At 45.0% G+C, this 14,314-nt stretch overlaps 1 protein-coding gene across 1 annotated transcript in view; it reads left to right on the forward strand.

The window, feature by feature from the left end:
* Nucleotides 1-14,314, forward strand: part of LOC127658570 (collagen alpha-1(IV) chain-like) — a 96,445-nt gene that overhangs the window by 21,135 nt on the left and 60,996 nt on the right. The gene's annotated exons all lie outside the window — the stretch shown is intronic.

The following is a 14,314-nucleotide window of genomic DNA, read 5'->3' on the forward strand; positions in this document are numbered from 1 at the left end:
TTTTTTATATTTAAAGATAACTATGTATAATTATATATTTATATAAATATGTATAATCATTATATATTTAATTATTGTTATTCTCAGCAAATATTTGTATATGCAATTAATCGCGATTATCGGGACACCATGTAATTAATTTGATTAAAATATTTTATCGATTGACAACCCTAGTAAAAACATATGACGTGACCAAGTGTAAATACCTGCTATATATTAATATTATTATATGTCTTTCATTACGTTATTCCATTTACATTATCCCTATGCACAGAGCTCATGTCATGCAGAATGTTTGTAATCTCAGTATTTCTTAAATAGGGTTGTATTAACATCAGTATACTAAGAGGAACCTTTGAATAATTTTGTGTGTGTATGTGTAATCGTAATCACTAAAGTTGCAGTACCAAAGCAAATATGTAAAAAAAAAAAAAAATTTTATTAATTAAAGGAATAGTTCACCCAAAAATGAAAATTCTCTCATTATTCACTCACCCTGATGCCATACCAGATGTGTATGACTGTTTTTCTTCATCAGAATACAAATAAAGATTTTTAGAAAAATGTTGAAGCTCTGTAGGTAAACAGGTGCCATCATGCCGCTGGTAATTTAACCATCCAAAAGATATATTTAAGCAGCATAAAAGTAATCCACACAACTCCATTCAATCAATTAATGTCTTCTGAAGCTAAGCGATAGGTTGGTTTAAGAAACAAATCAAAATTTTAAAACATTATTAACTTAAAAAAATTGCTTCCTGCCAACAGTCACATCAGTGACGTAAGTGCTATGGCCCATTCACGTGAGAAGACGGAAGTGCGTGCTTTGTACAACAGAGGAACTAATATCACACGATATTATTCATATTATATTCAATCCCCCCAGAGTGACCTGGACTTAATTGCCTTGCTCAAGGACACAATGGTGGTGGCTGTGGGGATCGAACTGGCAAACTTCTGCTTACTCGTTCTGTGCTTTAGCCCACTATGCCACCATCCCTTATCGATTTGTTTCTTACCTCAACCTATCGATTCGCCTCAAAAGACATTAATTGAGGATTACTTTAATCCTGCTTAATATGCCTTTTGGACTGTCAAATAGCCAGCTGCCTGATGGGACCCGTTTGCTTACATTATAAGGACATACAGAGCTCTTAATTTGTGTTCTGCAGAAGAAAGACAGTCATACACATCTGGGATGGCCTCAGAGTAAGTGAATAATGAGAGAATTTTAATTTTTGGGTGAACTATTCCTTTAATCATGTAAAGTGTAAACTGTATTGGTATTCAGCTACCAGTATACTCATTTTGTTAATTGGGTAGTTTACATTAAATACTTTTGAAAAATTCTATACTTATAGTAAAAATGTAGAAAAAAAATTTCTAATCAGTTTCTAATTATTATGCATTTAGCTTTTTTTTTTTTTTTGTTGCCTCAAATCAATTGAGAATGGAATACTTGTGCATATGTTACACTACAGAACCATTTAAGTGAAGGCAGATGGTAATAAATGTAAAAAATATAGTCTTTTCCTTCTGTGTTATGCATCAACTGCGCAAACTGTGTCCACTTCTCACATATGCTTTAATAGATGCACACTTTGCCTCGGGTTTTATCATCTATCTGACCTGGTGGACTCTTATTTTGAAAGCTTGGGTCTTCTGTTCCCCACCATTTATGAGCATCAGAACTGGTAGGAATTTGTGTTGTTTTGTGTGACTTGTTTATGCAGCTGTCTTTCTGGATAAAATAAAAGCAGTGAAAAGGTCTGACTGGTACCATCTTTACTTGAGGTCACTAAGCATAAGTAGAGAAAGATAGTGAGGGGCAGTCTGTTGTCACATTTGTCATTTAGGGGCAAAATGTAAGGCGTGAGGCCTTTTCAGCATGTGGCCAGAATGTCATTTTCTATTACCCAGTAAAATTAACAAATTCAAAATGTAGCTGTTAGACCAGATCCATATATATATATATAATTTTATTTTTCTTTCTTCTTCTTCTTCTTCTAGAAAATTAAGGCTACAAGTCAAATGTTAACTTTGTGACTAAAAGTAAACCAATTTTTTATGTTATTTTTTTAAAGGTAGAATTTCTGCAAAACCATGCTATGATAACGGGAATAGTCAGTCTCACATTTTGGACCCCACCTACACATTCCGGCTTTTCGTAACATCACATGAATCACATTAACCCAGAATTCCTACCAATTCTGTCAAAAGACTTTGTGGAGAAGATTAGACAAGGAGGCATCTGTGGACTATATTAGAAAAAATGTAATTCAGTTTGTCTTCACTGTTAAAGATCAGATGAACTTGGTGATCTTTGAGGCCAGTCCAATAAGATAGCTACCAAGGACTGATCAAATATAGTTTATGAGTTATAGTTTATTTATATATATATATATATATATATATATATATATACATACAGGTGAAACTCGAAAAATTAGAATATCGTGCAAAAGTTCATTAATTTCAGTAATTCAACTTAAAAGGTGAAACTAATATATTATATAGACTCATTACAAGCAAAGTAAGATATTTCAAGCCTTTATTTAATATAATTTTGATGATTATGGCTTACAGCTTATGAAAACCCCAAATTCAGAATCTTAGAAAATTAGAATATTGTGAAAAGGTTCAGTATTGTAGGCTCAAAGTGTCACACTCTAATCAGCTAAACACCTGCAAAGGGTTCCTGAGCCTTTAAATGGTCTCTCAGTCTGGTTCAGTTGAATTCACAATCATGGGGAAGACTGCTGACCTGACAGCTGTGTAGAAAACCATTATTGACACCCTCCACAAAGAGGGAAAGCCTCAAAAGGTAATTGCAAAAGAAGTTGGATGTTCTCAAAGTGCTGTATCAAAGCACATTAATAGAAAGTTAAGTGGAAGGGAAAAGTGTGGAAGAAAAAGGTGCACAAGTAGCAGGGATGACCGTAGCCTGGAGAGGATTGTCAGGAAAAGGCCATTCAAATGTGTGGGGAGCTTCACAAGGAGTGGACTGAGGCTGGAGTTACTGCATCAAGAGCCACCACACACAGACGGGTCCTGGACATGGGCTTCAAATGTCAAACGTCTTACCTGGGCTAAAGAAAAAAAGAACTGGTCTGTTGCTCAGTGGTCCAAAGTCCTCTTTTCTGATGAGAGCAAATTTTGCATCTCATTTGGAAACCAAGGTCCCAGAGTCTGGAGGAAGAATGGAGAGGCACACAATCCAAGGTGCTTGAAGTCCAGTGTGAAGTTTCCACAGTCTGTGTTGGTTTGGGGAGCCATGTCATCGGCTGGTGTTGGTCCACTGTGCTTTATTAAGTCCAGAGTCAACGCAGCCGTCTACCGGGACATTTTAGAGCACTTCATGCTTCCTTCAGCAGACAAGCTTTATGGAGATGCTGACTTCATTTTCCAGCAGGACTTGGCACCTGCCCACACTGCCAAAAGTACCAAAACCTGGTTCAATGACCATGGTATTACTGTGCTTGATTGGCCAGCAAACTCGCTTGACCTGAACCCCATAGAGAATCTATGGGGCATTGCCAAGAGAAAGATGAGAGACATGAGACCAAACAATGCAGAAGAGCTGAAGGCCGCTATTGAAGCATCTTGGTCTTCCATAACACCTCAGCAGTGCCACAGGCTGATAGCATCCATGCCACGCCGCATTGAGGCAGTAATTAATGCAAAAGGGGCCCAAACCAAGTACTGAGTACATATGCATGATTATACTTTTCAGAGGGCCGACATTTCTGTATTTAAAATCCTTTTTTTTATTGATTTCATGTAATATTCTAATTTTCTGAGATTCTGAATTTGGGGTTTTCATAAGCTGTAAGCCATAATCATCAAAATTATATCAAATAAAGGCTTGAAATATCTTACTTTGCTTGTAATGAGTCTATATGATATATTAGTTTCACCTTTTAAGTTGAATTACTGAAATTAATGAACTTTTGCACGATATTCTAATTTTTCGAGTTTCACCTGTATATATATATATATATATATATATATATATATATATATATATATATAATTTTATTTGTATTATTTTTTACAACACTTTTCTCCTTATTTGGCATGCCAAATTCCCAATACTCTTTCATTCCTTGTGGTGGCACAATTACTTGCCTTAAGCTTCAATCACACTGCCAGCAACTTTGTCGCTGCAGGTCGCCAGTGGCTGTCGGTTAGCTCGCTAGTGGGTGTTCCCACTATTGGTTGCCTAGTAACGTTTATAAATGACATTCACGGATGCCATTCCATTGCTGTTGACAGTGAATCAGTTTTCTAAAAACAAACATTTTGGAGGGAAAAGACAAAATATAAATGGAATCAGTACATAAAATGCTTTATATCAAAGATGAATGAGAAACAAGGCGTGTTCTGTGCCATAGCGGCTGTTTATCTGAGGCGAAAACTTAAACGCCGGTCTGTCTGGGTCCACAAAACCATTCAATCTCGGAATCAGCACAGTGAGTACCACTGGCTGGTGCAGGAGCTGCGGCTGGATGAAGTCCGGTTCCAGCAGTACTTCAGGCTTGACAGGACCAAGTTTGATGAGCTGCTGCAGAGGGTTGGTCCCCTGATCTTTCTAGTACTGTAGGAGCTAGAGAGAGAGAGAGAGAGAGAGAGAGAGAAGGATCATGTGAGCTCTACCGTCTTCTCTCGTATTGCCTGTCGCTCCCGTAAGTCGCTCTTCATTTGAATAAAGTTAAACTTGTCTCAACTTTGTCACGTCGCTGGATACGGCCACATCTGGTCGCCAGTGGTCGCGACAGCTCGTGTCGCTGGACGTCGCTGTGCTCTCATTGAAAATTAATGGGATGGTATCGTGGTCTCGCGCAATGTCGCGGGCAGTGTGAACGCAGCTTTAATCCGGGTGTTGGGAGATGATTCATAAGTTGCTGTTGCTTCTTAGACATTCAGCTCGTACATCTTACCACATCGCTTGCTGAATGCGTTTCTGCAGAGATTTATGGCATGTATGAGGTCCACGCTATTCAACCATAACTCACCACATGGCCCACCGAGAGCGAGAACCACCATATAGCGGCCATGAGGAAGGTAACCCAAGTGACTCTACCCTCCCCAGCAACCTGCCCATTTGGTTGCCTAGGAAGCATGGCTGGAGTCACATGGCCCACCATGGATTCAATGTCACAACTCCAAGGGTGGAGGTCAGTGTCTTTGCTCGCTAATCTACCCAGGCCCTTGTGTGCAGTATTTCAGTGCAAAAACCTGCATCTTATTCACTTATGACTCCCAACCCAGTTTAACCAGACACTCAATGTGCTGAAATAGCACTGTGAGCATTTAAATAAAGTGATTGTCAATCTTTTTTAGCACATACATTTGCTTCTTCTGAATTAGGATTACTATACAGTAGATTGTGCTTTACTCACCAAACTCAGCGCTTTTTGCCTGGTACAAATGTTGTGCTAATTAACACCCATTGAAATCAGGCTTCAGAGTGAATTTTATTAAGAAGAGATGTTGAGCTGATTCAGGTGCCTGCATTGGTGATGCTGTACAATCTCTGTAAATGATGCCAGAGAACGGTAGTCTGCTGAATCCTCCTCAGCCAAAACTTAAAACTGACCTACAAAATCTGGCATTGTGGCATGAAAATTGTTATCAGCTCAAAGTACAAAGAAACAACGCAGACAGAGCAAATTAATTTACTGTAATTCACTCTTGGTGAATTCCCCCCCAGAGGCTTCAGTTGAATCTCCAACCTCAATCTTTTTATTTTGAGAGCTTTTATACTGTATGTAGGCCTTACATGATTCCTTTTTGGGGCTTTAAGCAGTATTCCTTTTGTGCATTGTCATGTTTCTGTATGTGGGATTTCAGATGAGATAATAATTTATCTGACGTCAGTTGCATTCGTCATCGGTCCGTATCTACAATGAAATCACTGGTGACAAAGCACATAGTCCTCTACTTCAGCAAGAGAGAGCAACAGATGAAAGTACAAAAAGATAAACATCAGCTCAGGTAAAAAAAAGGAGTTTCTTTTTTGAAAAGTTTCTTCTGTCATGCTTGACCACTTGGACATAGTCTTGATTGCTGTAATTGGCTGCTCCACCCCTTGTCGTGCAGCATGCAGCATCTGTTTACAGTGTTGATGGCTTAGTACTGTGCACATGTTCCATGTGGCGCAGTTGCATTAGCATTCCACTAAAAACACAATATTTTTCTCATCAACAATAACTATTATCTACATTTGTACATTTTCTGAAAATAAAAAAATTAAAAATGTGAATGGTGCTTGCCTTGAATGGTGTTCTGGGTTATTGTCAGGGCATTGCTATGCATTGTTTCTAAGGAGTTCTTAGTGTTTTTATGTGAATGTGTGTATAAGTGTGTGTTTCTGTGCAGTTGCTAGGGTGTTCTGGGAGGTTGCTATGACATTGTTGATTGCCAGCATGTTCTAGGGGCTGTTAGGTGCTTGCTCACTGGCCCAAGTCCAAAGAGCCCTCACTCGTGTTCTTATGATTTTTATCTTTTTTGGTCCCTAAATATGGCTCGGCTCCCTCCTTCAATTTAAGTTTATGGAATTCTTTCATGTGTTTTTTTCTTTCTTTCTTTCTTTCTTTCTTTCTTTCTTTCTAGTCCAAGTGAAAATCCTAGGTTCTCTTACGAGAGGTTCTCTCGTATTGCGTAAGCTAGCTTACGCTACGGGAAAGATTCATCTTTTCTGAGATATTGAAGCCAAAAAAATTATCCTTAATTTTTGTATCCATTGTCAACGCAGTGCGGCAGCTGCAGACCTTGAGCGGGCTAGCTAGCGAGCTCATAGGTTGCTCTGCGGCAACTGCTGCAGCCTATAGACGAGCTTGGGCGAACTCGCATCCAATGAGAGGCGTCCGCGCGCTCACTGCAACAAAGCCCGCCAAAATGGGCGTGACTAGAGTGCATATAAGCGTAGTTCGTAGGCTGGAACCCTGATTTTCATCTCTTCAGCGAAGCTCTTCGCATCTCTGAACTGGAAGCCGCGTCGCCGTTCAAGGGGCATCAAGCAAGCGTGGACAGCGCTCGAAGAAGCCGGCCGTCTTCGCCACCTTCAGCCATCCTGCGAGCTACGCTATCCGGCGACGTATCCTTTTTAAAGCAAGCTAGTTCTTATGAACTTCACAAAAGAGTACGAGCGTCTTTTTAAAGATGCCTCGCTCCACTTGCGCCTCATGCCGCGCCCCTCTCAGCACCGGAGACCGCCACGTCATCTGCGCTCTCTGCCTGGGACTGGGGCATGCAGAGCTCGCCCTCGCTGAAGGCGGATGCGATCTCTGCGAGGAGCTTCGATGTCGACCCTGCGGGCTCGACTCAGCGCTCAGGACCGAAGCCGCCGCGCCGCCTTCCATTCAGCCGCGCAGTAAAAAGCGCCGCTCTCAAAGGCTGCCGGAACCAGTGGTAGAAGCGATTGCCTCGCCGGAGCCCCTCCCTCGAGCATCGCCTTCACCCTCCCCGCCCACCCGGGACGTGCAGTTGCCGCCGAGCGGCTGCTCTGCTGCCATCTCGGACGAAGAAGCGGAGGATAAGGGCTGTTCCATCATGGCTTCGGACAGCGAGGAGTGGTTAGGCTCACACGCCTCCTCCTCAGCCCAGGAATCCAGCAGGACCCGCGCCGGAGTCGAAGGGGAACTAATACGCGCCGGTCTCTTCGGTTCCGCGGTGAGTGGCATTGTTGACCGTTTCTCGAAGCCCAAGCCATGAATCTCTTTCTGCCTCGTCGCGCTAGCTCCTCTGCAGGCCGCCCATGTGACCAGCCTCCTGCACGAGCCTCTTCACAGCGCCCAGCTCAACAAGCCAGACTTCTCAGCGTCGACAGGGCGGCCGCCCTCGATCGGGCTCAGACAGCCGCCGCAGACCGCCGCCCCCCTGCGGGCCTCGGCCTAAGATTGTACTGAAACCTGAGCAACCGAAGTCCTCCTAGCGTTGTTGAGAAAACGACGGCTCAGTCCCGCCACGGCCGGACCACCGTCAAAGCTTGGCCCCTGTCAGTCCCCTTCTCTCAGGCTACTGCAGTGGTGGATTCAGCAGCCAACAAGCCGGTGATACTACCCGCTTGCTCAGCACTCAAACGCCGTTTTCACGGCGACCCAAAGAAATCTTGTAAAGAGTAAACATGCCTTATGTGTAGAAAATGTGCCCACAATCCAGTGCTCACCCCTACACACAAGCATTACACATCCCATGTCCCTATCGGAGCACACTCACATAAGCGGTTACGACCCGCTCGAGTGTTAGAGTTAATAAACGCGCCCACGAGCCCGTGCGCGCGCCCCTCCTCTGCCCGCTCTGTCACACGGCCAGCTGTATGTAAGTCCCGTACGCCCCCTGTCAGTCCCCTTCTCTCAGGCTACTGCAGTGGTGGATTCAGCAGCCAACAAGCCGGTGTTATTACCCGCTTGCCTGCACTCAAACGCCGTTTCCACGGCAACCCAAAATAAAGCCTTATGTGTAGAAAATGTGCCCACAATTCAGTGTTCACCCCTACACACAAGCATTACACGTCCCGTGTCCCTATCAGAGCACACTCACATAAAGCGGTTACGACCCGCTCGAGTGTTAGGGTTAATAAACGCACCCACGAATCCGTGCGCGCGCCCATTCTCTGGCCGCTCTGTCACACGACCAGCCTTATTTGTAGAAAATGTGCCCACAATCTAGTGTTCACCTCTACACACAAGCATTACACGTTCCGTGTCCCCATCAGAGCACACTCAAAAGCAGTTACGAACCACTCGAGTGTTAGAGTCAATAAATGCGCTCACGAATACGTGCACGCGCCCATTCTCTGCCCGCTCTGTCACACGGCCAGCAAACACTTCTCTGTATGTAAGTCCCGTGGCTATGCTTGCGCATCACTTAACAGACGTGACTCTTTCCCCATTCACCTCAATCGGGAAGTCACTCACAGAACAGCCTGTCCATGCTGTCTGCGAGCAGTCCAGCATAAGCACAGTAAGCACGCTCACACATTCTGTTCAGCGCGCTATGTGCGGCAATCAGAGCGATTTGGCCATTCACCCTCTAACATTACGCTTCAAAGCGTGGGAAGATATTCCAGGGATATCCGAATGGGTGTTAAGCACAATAAAACAGGGCTATTTGCTACAGTTCGATCGCCGTCCTCCTTGCTTCAGAGCGTGCTCGAAACTACTTTGAACACGGAAGCAGCGTGCATGCTTCGTTCAGAAATAGCAAACCTTCTGTGCAAAAGGGCCATAGAGAGAGTGCCGCCTCCCCTGAGCGAAGTCGGGGTTTTACAGCCGTTATTTTCTTGTCCCCAAGAAAGACGGCGGCCTCAGACCAATATTAGATCTCAGGGTTTTGAACAAAGCGCTTGCAAAAAGACCGTTCAAAATGCTTACAACCAGCAAACTCCTCGCGCATGATGCGCCAGGGGACTGGTTTATTTCTCTCGATCTGAAAAATGCATACTTTCAGATTCAGATAAATCCCCATCACAGGCCATTCTTGAGATTCGCCTCGACGGCCAGGTTTATCAATACACCGTCCTTCCGTTCGGCCTGTCCTTAGCACCCGTACTTTCACGAAGTGCATGGACGCTGGCGCCGCACCCCTGCGGAGTCAGGGTTTGCGAATTCTGAACTATTTGGACGATTGGCTGATTTTGGCACAATCACATACGGAGCTTCTGTCTCACAGGACAGTTCTCCTCAGTCATCTGAACAGTTTGGGCCTTGCAGTCAATTGGACCAAGAGCTCACTACAGCCCAGTCAGGCAATTTCCTTCCTTGGAATAGAACTAGACTCAGTGGCAATGACGGCTCCCTTATCTACACAGCGCGCGCTTTGCAGCTTGACTAGCCGCGTCATTTCAGATCGAACAGCCTCACACCTCTGAAGAAATTTCAGAGAGTGCTAGGCTACATGGCCTCAGCCGCAGCAGTACTTCAGCTGGGTTTACTGCACATGCGCCCGCTTCAGCATTGGCTAAACACCGCGCGTCTCGCCAGGCTTGGGCCACAGGCCGCCAGCCCATCAAGGTGACTCAGACCTGTATTTCAGCTCTGCAGCCCTGGACAGTGGCCGAATGGTATCAGCGGGAGTGACAATGGGAGCTGTATCTCGCCGAAAAGTCATCTCGACAGACGCGTCCAACACGGGTTGGGGCGCGGTCTGCGAGGGCTCTCCGGTTTTCGGCCTATGGTCAGTTCAGGAAAAGCTCCTTCACATAAATTGTCTGGAAATGATAGCGGTCGAGTACGCCGCGTGCGCTTCTCCCGGTCATTCAGGGTCACCACGTCCTGGTCCGTTCGGACAACAGATCTGTGGTATCCTACCTAAACCGTCAGGGCGGTGTCAGATCCAGGAACCTCTTCCATCTGACGAAACGCATACTGAGTTGGTCCCAGTGCCACCTGTGCTCGCTGAGGGCGACGCACGTGCCAGGCCACCTGAACGACGGCCCGGACAGACTGTCCAGAGACAATATTCCCCAGGGGAATGGTCCCTGCATGCTCAAACAGTCCAGACGTTATGGCACCTATTCGGCAGAGTGGAGATAGACCTCTTTGCATCCAAAGAGAACTCTCACTGCCCAATATTTTTCTCGAAGCGAGGACGCGCTGGCCCAGGACTGGCCCAGACGCCCGCTTACGCCTTCCCTCCCATCTCGCTATTGCCACAGGTAATGCAGAGGATCAGGAAACGCGTCACTCGGTGCTCCTCATAGCCCCACGTTGGGAGAATCAGACATGGTTCCCGGAGCTTACGCAGCTGTCACTGACAGCGCCGTGGCCCATCCCAGTGAGAGCAGATTTCCTCTCTCAAGCTCGCGGCACAATCTGGCATCCCCACCCAGAGCGCTGGGCGCTGCATGCGTGGGTGATCAACGACTACCCGTCGCTCTGCCAGAAGGAGTAATAAACACCATCATACACGCTAGAGCCCCTTCCACGAGAAGACTCTATGCGCCAAAATGGTCTGTGTTCTCAAAATGGTGCACCGACCGAGACCTGGACCCGCGGACATGTGAGGTGTCGTCGCTGCTCGTATTTCTACAAGAGCTGCTGGATAAGGGCAGATCCCCATCCACGCTCAAAGTGTATGTGGCGGCCGTTGCGGCGTTCGCTGAACCCCTGCACGGCCAGTCATGGGGTAAAAACGAGCTGGTCATCCGCTTCCTCAGGGAGCTAGAAGGATGAACCCCCCCCGCGCCCCCATCGGTTCCTATCTGGGATCTTTCTATAGTTCTCGAAACTATGAAAGCCCCCCTTTCGAACCACTTCAATCCGTGGATTTGAAATACCTTTCACTCAAAACCGTTTTTCTGACTGCCCTGTCATCAGTCAAACGTGTGGGAGACCTTCACGCGCTGTCTGTCAGCACTGCGTGTCTTGAGTTTGGACCAAGTGACTCCAAGGTCATTTTAAAGCTTAGACACGGCTATGTTCCCAAGGTGATCGGTACTTCTTTCAGAGCACAGGTCATTTCCCTATCGGCGCTGCCAGCAACCGATAGCGAACGCGACGCCAATCTCCTTTGCCCGGTCAGAGCACTGAGATTGTATACTGCGCGCTCCGCCGCTTTCAGACGCTCTGAGCAGCTTTTCGTTTCGTTCGGAGGGCGCACCAAAGGTCTCGCCGCCTCGAAACAGACACTATCTAGATGGATAGTGGACGCTATTGCTGCTGCATATGCGTCAAAAGACCTGCCATGCCCGTTGGGCATTAGGGCTCACTCCACTAGAGGCATGGCATCCTCGTGGGCATGGTCCAGCGGGATTTCCATTCACGACATATGTGTGGCAGCGGATGGACTTCCCCTCCACCTTTGTCAGATTTTACAATATGGAAGTGCCCGCTCTGCAGGCAAAACTACTAGCGGTTTAATACGCTACAGCTCCCCTGGTGAGCTGCACTGATGGGACACATTCCACACAGACCGGCACCGCCGCTCTGTCGCTCCCTTCCCACTATGTGCTTATGTATTACACAATCAATGACCCGCATTCTTGCCGGCCAAATATTATTTCCCCACTCATAAGGGCTCCCCGGGTCCCCCTTAATTCCCTGGGGCTCATACAGTGGATGCTTGAGCGCACGGCGTTGACAATGGGTTCCCGTAGCGTAAGCTAGCTTACTCAATACGAGAGAACCTCTCGTAAGAGAACGTATCGGTTACCTAACGAACCTCGGTTCTCTCTAGATGAGGGAACGAGTATTGCGTAGCCGGCCGTGCTCGCGCCACGAGCGACTTTTCGCTTCAGTCAATGAAAACCAGGGTTCCAGCCTACGAACTACGCTTATATGCACTCTAGTCACGCCCATTTTGGCGGGCTTTGTTGCAGTGAGCGCGCTGATGCCTCTCATTGGATGCGAGTTCGCCCAAGCTCGTCTATAGGCTGCAGCAGTTGCCGCAGAGCAACCTATGAGCTCGCTAGCTAGCCCGCTCAAGGTCTGCAGCTGCCGCACTGCGTTGACAATGGATACAAAAATTAAGGATAATTTTTTGGCTTCAATATCTCAGAAAAGATGAATCTTTCCCATAGCGTAAGCTAGCTTACGCAATACTCGTTCCCTCATCTAGAGAGAACCGAGGTTACGTTAGGTAACCGATACGTTATCACTAAGAACAGAAGCATTTCTCAAAAAATAAAACAAACAAAAAACACCTCTCCTGAACAAACTGCATTTTCAAGTATTCAATTGACCTAAGTATGAGCACTACTAATAATAGGTCTGGAAATCTGGAGAGAGTAGTTTTTTATGAAGAAATTTCCATTCAAATGGAATTTTTTAATTTAATTAATAAATAAGGGGGCTGAAACTCCCAAGTTTTATTTGGTGCAGAAAAATAACTATTGGCCCAACCAGTGTAGGATTGAACTACTGTATTTCCATACATTTTATGTGATAAAAATCAACCTATTGAACTTAGACAATGTTTTCTGACCTCCCCCTGTTCTATTCAGCTTTTATAAGGCAACTGTAAAGTTGGGTTGTAAAATGCCTAAAATGCCTATTCTCTGTTAAATTGCCCATCGAACTATAGCACTTGAAAATATTTATCTTTTTATATGTAAAAATGATTTTAAAAATGTGTAATAAATGTATTAATTGAACACAGGTTAAGTGTTCTTTATCACGTTGCTGTTGCCACCATCAGCTCCACTTTGTGTCGTGCTTAAGACACCCCTTACCCATTGTAAAATCACTGCAACACATGGCCTCTCTTAGCTTATTGATTGTGTAAATGTCTGGTGAAAGAGTACTTTTGAGATCCACTCTGTTCTGCATCTTCGAGGATGTGGTTGAATAAAACTTGTAAACTTAGAACTCAGAAGCTGGATTTTTGGATCAGCTGGAAACGTATCAGACTGAATGCAGAAACAGATGTTATTTTAAATATTAAACCTGGAGCATGTCTGACATCCAACCCTAAATATAGAGCAGAGCAAATAGTGATTTTCTTCTGGGTGATTCCTGAGTTGTCCAGATGCAGATGTTTCTCTCCAAAGTGTGAGTTACTGTAAAACAATGGAGCATGAACTGTGTTGGCATGTACATTTGTCACGTGTCTGTGTGTTGTACTGTATGTCCATAGAGGCATTGCAAATGTCTTCCCTCCTTGTATCACCTCTGTGACCATAAAACAAGAAAGCATTTCCTCTCCTTTTATCTCTCAAGGCCTGAGTATTTGCTCTCTGATCTCATAGAAAGAAAAATTTAAACTGAAAGAAAGACCCCAGTAATGTCCCCTGTAGTGTTTCAGGAAAGATCTCAACACTAACCTTCTTAACATGTACTAGATTCCAGGGTTTTGCAGAAAGCAGCATTGTGAAACAGCATTTATCATCAAAAACATTTTCCTAATGCCGTGAAAGGCATTAAGATGTGAAAGCGATTTAATACACACAGGTTACTGGCAGAGAACATGGATTCCATGGCAATGAAAACGCATAAGCATCATTCTTATAGCTTTTTGAAGAGTCTACTTGTGCATAGAAAACATAACTAAAGTAACGACAGTCAATCTAATGCATTTCTGGGGAGTAGCGTCTGTGGGAAAAGCATGCGCACGACGCACGCACACACACACACGTGTTGTGTTTCCATGTTTTATGGGGACTTTCCATAGACATAATGGTTTCCAATGTTTTATGGGGACTTTACATAGACATAATGGTTTTTATACTGTACAAACTATACATTACCTTTACATTTGGCAGATGCTTTTATCCAAAGCAACTTACAGAGCCCTTATTACAGGGACAATCACCCTGGAGCAACCTGGAGTTAAGTGCCTTGCTCAAGGACACAATGGTGGTGGCTGTGGGGCT

The sequence above is a fragment of the Xyrauchen texanus genome, chromosome 18 (assembly GCF_025860055.1).
Source record: "Xyrauchen texanus isolate HMW12.3.18 chromosome 18, RBS_HiC_50CHRs, whole genome shotgun sequence".
Classification (NCBI taxonomy): Eukaryota; Metazoa; Chordata; class Actinopteri; order Cypriniformes; family Catostomidae; genus Xyrauchen; species Xyrauchen texanus.